The following is a 7,129-nucleotide window of genomic DNA, read 5'->3' on the forward strand; positions in this document are numbered from 1 at the left end:
ACAATAATCATGATAATAATAGTAGCTGGCTCCTCTCAAGTTCTCATTCTGTAACACCACCAGGTATTCTTCTGAGTGTTTCCCACGTAAGAGCTCCTTTAATCCTCACAACTATCATCTGGGAAAGATGCTATTAATATGTCCATATTATTAACTTCATTTTATCCATGAAAATGCTGAGACACAAAGAGCTTAACTAACTTGCCCAAGTTCACAGAGCTGGTTAGTGGTAGAACTGGGCTTTGAGTCCAGGCAGACACATTTTACCTTCTGCTGTCTTGTTATATTATTAATTCTAACTACCCCAAACCAAAATCATCAGCTAATTATAAGAGCTAACAACTGCTAAGAGTGTGCTGTATGCAGGCACGATTCCAACTTTACATGCATCCTCTCCTTCACCCTTCACGCCAGTACTGGAGGGTGATATTGTGAGGTAAAGTAGCATCATTTTACAGATGAGGAAACTGAAGCACAGAGAGTTTAGGTAACTCAGCCAAAGTCACGTAACAACTAAACGACAGTATGAGTTAGTCACTAGGTGATGTCTGACTCTTTGTGACTCCATGGACTATACAGCCTGCCAGGCTCCCTCTGTCCATGCCATTCTCCAGGCAAGAATACTGGATCTTACTGACCCAGGTATCGAACATGGGTCTCCTGCATTGCAGGCAGATTCTTTACCATCAGAGCCACCAAGGAAGCTAGAACCAGATTCAGACCCAAGCAGCATGGTTTCTAGAAGCTTCTGTCAGCCAGGACCCTCATTTCTGTGATCATTCCTGGCAAGATGCAGAATAATGTTCCATGGAACCATTATTCCAGGAAGATATTCAATTCCTGAATGCCCCTACTCAGCCCACCAGATGACCCTGTATGATTGTATTTTTCTTTCCAAGACCCCCTTTCAAAGTGCTTCTGTTCAAGGATCCCCAAACAAGTTGAGGCTCAGAAGGGAACCAATGAGCAGGACCTCCCCATCCTCTGGTCCTAATGGGTCACCCCTGAGCAGGCAAGTCCTCTCATCCCCTCCTGGGAAACCTGGGGAACCGCCCACCTATCTGCTTGCACACAGGACTGTCAGGGAGCTCAGCTGAGTCTAGCTCTTGGCATAGATGCTGGGAGATCAGACAGTGCTCACTGGAGAGGGACACTGCCAATGCTCAGGGACCTAAAATTAGACCTACCAGCTGTGTTTTGGTTTTGCAGGCACGTGCATGTCTGTTCCATTCTTGAGCATGCCGGGTGTTGAAATATATATGAAACCTGCTCTCTGAAGTACAGGGAAAGCACGACATTCTTGCGCTTTTTAAAAAATTTGTTGTTTCTCTTCTGAGGCCCCTAACTCCTTCACTGCCCAGAGAATGATACTCGGCCATTGTCTGATGGGTCACTGCCTGCAAAGAGAGCATCAACACGCACCTTTAAGAAACCCAGCTAGTCTCTCTGAAGACTGAGCACAGAGCATGTGATTCTGATTCTCAGTCCTGGCTCTCTACTTCCTGGATCACAGCCTCTTCTGGAAGATATGCCTGCTGAACTTAGCCAGAAGGGCTCATGGCCAAGCCCCAGGTGAGTCAAAGGCTGGTACTTGGCCTGGGAGTGAATAGGGTTCACTGTGGCTGCGAGACATAAGGTAGAGAGGACCAGGGTCCACATCCCATGAGGATGACCCCAGATGAGGGCAAGCCGAGCACTAGGGAAGGTCAAAGGTGGTCTAAGAGAGCAGGCAGGACACCCCAAGTCCATTCAGGCTGCAGTAACAAGAATACCACAGATTAGGTGGCTTATAAACAATAGACATTCATTTCTCACAGTTCTGGAGGGTGGGAAGTTCAAGATCAGGTACTGGCAGACTTGGTGCCTGGGGAGCACCTACTTCCTGGTTCATAGATGGCCGTTTTTTGCCGTATCCTTATACAGTGGAAGTGGTGAGGCTGCCCTCTGGAGTCTCTTTCATAAAGGACTAATCCCACTCAAGAGGGTTCCACCCTCATGACCTAATCACCTTCTAAAGCCCCTACTTCTTACCACCATCACCTTAGGGGTTAGGATTTCAACATATGAATTCAGGAAGGACACAAACATTCAGACCATATCAGCCCCCAGAATGAAAGAATAAGCAACAGAGATCTAGCAAGATGGAGCTGGCATTAACAAATTCATTTTCATTTCATGAGTAACTAAAAAAAAAAAAAAAAAAAGAACACGATGGAGCAAAATATCCTAATATTGATTGCCTCATTTTACACCAACTGAACACACAGAGAAATGAGATTTTCCCAGAGGAATTTCATCCAAGAGAGTGAGGACCTTCTATAGCTAGATGGCCCAACAGAACTTTCTATGATGATGGAAATGTTCTGCAGCCACACTAACCAATGAGGGAGACATTATCCACATGTGGCAATCAAGGATGTGAAACGTGGCTCGCGTGTCTAATGTGGAGAAGGAAATTGCAATCCACTCCAGTGTTCTTGTCTGGAGAATCCCAGGGACGGGGGAGCCTGGTGGGCTGCCGTCTATGGGGTTGCACAGAGTTGGACATGACTGAAGCAACTTACAGGAGCAGCAGCCAGTGGCTAATGGCTGCCATTAAGGCATTGGGAAGAGAAGGAAACTCAGCTGGTGTACACGTGAAACACCCACAGGTTGGGATCAATGCCAGGGACAACTTCAGGCTTTCCATTTCAACTCCTGCCTCCACCCAGGGCAGCACTCAGTCCACTTCAGTTCAGTTCAGTTCAGTCGCTTAGTCATGTCCGACTCTTTGCAACCCCATGAATTGTAGCACGCCAGGCCTCCTTGTCCATCACCAACTCCTGGAGTTCGCCCAAACTCATGTGCATCGAGTCGGTGATGCCATCCAGCCATCTCATCCTCTGTCGTCCCCTTCTCCTCCTGCCCCCAATCCCTCCTAGCATCAGGGTCTTTTCCAAGGAGTCAGCTCTTCACATCAGGTGGCCAAAGTATTGGAGTTTCAGCCTCAGCACCAGTCCTTCCAATGAACACCCAGGACTGGTCTCCTTTAGGATGGACTGGTTGGATCTCCTTGCAGTCCAAGGGACTAGCATGAGTATTCTCCAGGACCACAGTTCAAAAGCATCAATTCTTTGGCGCTCAGCTTTCTTCACAGTCCAGCTCTCACATCCATACATGACCACTGGAAAAACCATAGCCATGACTAGACGGACCTTTGTTGGCAAAGTAATGTCTCTGGTTTTTAACGTGCTGTCTAGGTTGGTCATAACTTTCCTTCCCAGGAGTAAGCATATTTAATTTCGTGGCTATAGTCACCATCTGCAGTGATTCTGGAGCCTGACTCACAGCCCCTTCCTGGTGTCTCATGGGAAGATGTGCCCGTTTCCCCTCTAGAATCCTTTTCAGAACGTAAGGCCTGACTGTGAGGAGGCCCCTCAATGCCTGAACTGAACTTCCCCCATTAAGGGTAAGCCCATACCTTTAGGGGAGTCCTTCCTGACTTGAGCGGTGGGCTCAGGTTCGCACCACACCCAGTCTCCTCTCTCGGATGTCCCCTCCTCAAACCCACCACCACCACCACCACTCCATTTCCGATCTCAACACCTCTCACCTGCAGGGCTACAGCCTCCTCTCTCGGTGCTCTGCTCAGCACTGACCTGTGAGCACAGCTGTCTAGACGACTGCTTTAGAATGTGAATTGGGACCTCTCACTCCGCTGCATTAAATCACTCTAGGGCTTCCCTGGCGGCATTCTGGCTCTGCTTTCTCTCCATCGCTTCTCACCCTGCTCTCCCGGTCACCTCCCCCCAGGTCCTCCCTATTATATCACCCTGGCACTTAACAGGGTGACATAATAACTCTTTAAATCCCTGAGGGGAGGGGCCTGTTCCGCGTGGTCAGAGCTGAGGATACAAGACTTAGTACATAGAAGGTACTTAATAAAAATGTATTGAGTGAGTGAGTGATGAGTGAACACTGGATTGGTGCATCAGGGCTGTGATAAGTGCATTTATTACTAATGTTTCACTACTAATAATAGTAATAATGTAGTCTACCCCTTCAAAGTACTCAATGTGTATGAAAGACATTTTTACATTGATCTTAAAATTAAAATGAAATATATGTATCTGAAGGGCTGAGCCATAAACCAGGAAAGAGACCATATATCTCAAGCCTGTGACTCCCTCATCCCTAAGACTGTATCTTGGGTCTAGATCTCAAAATGTGCCGCAGAACCCTTTCCCAGCTACAAGAACGGGCCATTTTGGAACTAAGGTCTTCATAAAGAAAAGAGTGTTGAGAGTTTGGGCACCAAGATTTCAAGTGAACTTATTAAAACCTTACATAATTTTTTAAGTAAAATAAAGCAATAAAGATAGCACAATAAATCATAAAGTTATATTTAGTATTTTCAGTCCTTCAATGAGAATACAGTCCAAGCAACGTTTTCAAATTCTCATTCACACTTCCTCACTCACTCCAAACCCTTCAAAAGCTTTATGTCACCGAGTTCCAATGATGCTATCACCATGAAAGGTGTTTTTGTTCTGTATCTGGCCAAATACTTTGTCTTTCGGATCTTAAGGCTAAGGGTTGTGATGTCCACCAGATAGTTCCTGTCCCTCAGGGCTCACTGTGGTCCCAAAGAGAGCCATCTGTTTGATCAAGGTGGTGAGATCTTTGGGAAGCCTTTAATTAATAAATGCTCATGATTCCACAGAGGGTTTTCCAAACCCCTCCTTTGAACCTGGAGTTATAAACCTTCTCTTCTGCCCATGATGAACTGGCACTTGGCCACAGAGGAGGAGAGCAGACATTTCACCACGCTCTGCCAGCTGCCAACCCATGGAGGGCCCTTCTGCCCAGTAGACCTTGGGGTCTCATGTGAAGGCCCTGCTTCACTGCCCTCACCTTCCGCAGTGCCAATATTATGAGCTAAATTGTGACCCCCTTCAAATATGTTCAAGTCCTATGCCCAGTACTTCCGCATGTAATTATATTTGGAAATAGAGTCTTAAGGTAAAATGAGGCCATATGGGTGGGCCCTAATCCTATTTGACTGGTATCCTTATAGGAATAGATTAGAATACAGACACAGAGAGGGAAGGCTACGTGAAGACGCAGGGAAAAGACAGTCATCCACGAGTTACGGAGAGAGGCCTCAGCAGAAGTCAACCTTGACCCCAGACTTTTGGCCCCCAGAACTGTGAGGAAGTAAATTTCTGTAGCGTAAGACCCCGCATCTGTAGTATTTTGTTTTGGTGACTTCAGCAGATGACTACAAAATACAGGTAACAAAATCCTCTCTCAGCCCTGCTTGTTACTTACCTGTCTATGCCCTTCCCTGTCCCCAGTGCCTTTTTCTGATTGATTTTATCAAAGACGACCAGAACATTTGAGGATAATCGAATTAAAATCCTGAGATGGGAAAAGGTATACTTGGAAAAACACCCACACCTGCTGGAATTTCCCATAAAGGGGATTTGCTGCTGGAGCAGGGCATGGCCAACATCCAAAGGCCCTACAGGCTCAGCCAAAGTATTTTCTCTAGGAATTTAGCAGAGGTTTCTGGAATCTGGGGGACATTACCTAGGCAAGGAATCTGCGACAACTGTCCCCAGGTCCACAGCAGAGGCTGTGAGGGACAGGCAGGTATAGCCAGGGAGCCTGGAGGTATTGGGGGCACAATGTACTGGAAAAATCCCAGGTGCTGCTGGTAGGACCACAGCCCCACACAGACGTGAGTGAAACTGGAGGAAACTGGACCCCAAGTTTCAGCTCATGCTGAGCCTACAGGTGACATTAGTTTATGAATTAGGATGTTCCAACATCACTCTCCCAGGGATATCTTTCAAAGGCTTCCCGTAATAGAAATAGGAAGATGTTCATGCCTTAGATTAAGGAGATTGCATTTTGATCACTTAAAAAATCAGAGAATCACACTCTGCTTGGGAAATGGAGTTTCTCCTTCTGTTTTGCTCAGATCGGTTCTAATGAACCCCAATAGGTGTGAATGAACTTTAAGGGTCCTCCAAGTTTGATTTAAGTGTAGCTGACCATGGACAAACTTCCACATGTGGACCTCAAAATAGGTTTTCCCTGAGGCCATAACATTCCCTTCATAGCTTCACTTACTTTCCTGCCCAGGGTAGGATCTAAGGTCTACGGCTCTAGGTGTCTCTCACGTCCTTTGACGTCCGTCCTTCACCCCCTACCCTTCTGTGAGTCCTGCTCAGCAGACACAACCCTCAGACCAACTTAATCATCCCTCACTTCTGTGATAAGAAAATTATCTGTATTTCATCTCCCCATCTTTGACCACCACATCCTACTGTTCTGGTCCATCCCCAGCCTCCATGGAACCTGTTTTGCTCAGACAAAAGTTATCAGTGGTAAACTTTAAACTTTAAACTCCCCCCCACCACCATGTCCACATTTTTAAGTTATGAAGTTCCCCCTTTCTTTAGAATCTTTTTGAAATTTGCCTTCCACAACACTGCTCTCTCCTGCAACGTTCTTCAGACTGCTGCTTCCAGGCAAACCCTGCCTTATATTTCCACGTTCAAGTATCCTGTCCTAATGAATTCTTTCTTGATCCTTCCTCCTTTCCATCACTTAGCATAGACTTCTTCACAGTCCCCATAATATATTAATAGTATTGACAGTATCTGTAAGCCTCTTAACAGAAATGACCAGGGAATTCTGGCACAATCTAGATGCTCTCAAATGCATGGAAACTGAAACAACTGTGCCCACGCTAATCAAGACACATCTCAGGGCTGGTTTTCTCCTGTAGGTTACTGACTTGTAGCCCCCGATTTAGAATAACACGTGGAAAACCAATTCGGAGCAGATATGGTGTCATTCAAAAGATGGAATCTAGGGATCCAAAAAAATCCATTCAGAGTTGTTTTTCTTGTGAGTCCTGTGAGCAGAGGACTCTGTGGGGCAGGGACTATGCTGGGTCTTTCTCTCAAAGCACTTGCTATGAGAGGGCTTTCTCCAGTTGCCCTGAGCGGGCCTACTCTCCAGTTGTGGTGCTTGGGCTTCCCATCGTGGCAGCTTCTCTTCCTGCAGAACACAGGCTCTGGGGCACCCAGGCTTCAGCAGCTGTGGTGCTTGGGCTTAGTGGCCCTGCGGCATGTAG

Source organism: Capra hircus, chromosome 23 (assembly GCF_001704415.2).
Source record: "Capra hircus breed San Clemente chromosome 23, ASM170441v1, whole genome shotgun sequence".
Taxonomy (NCBI): domain Eukaryota; kingdom Metazoa; phylum Chordata; class Mammalia; order Artiodactyla; family Bovidae; genus Capra; species Capra hircus.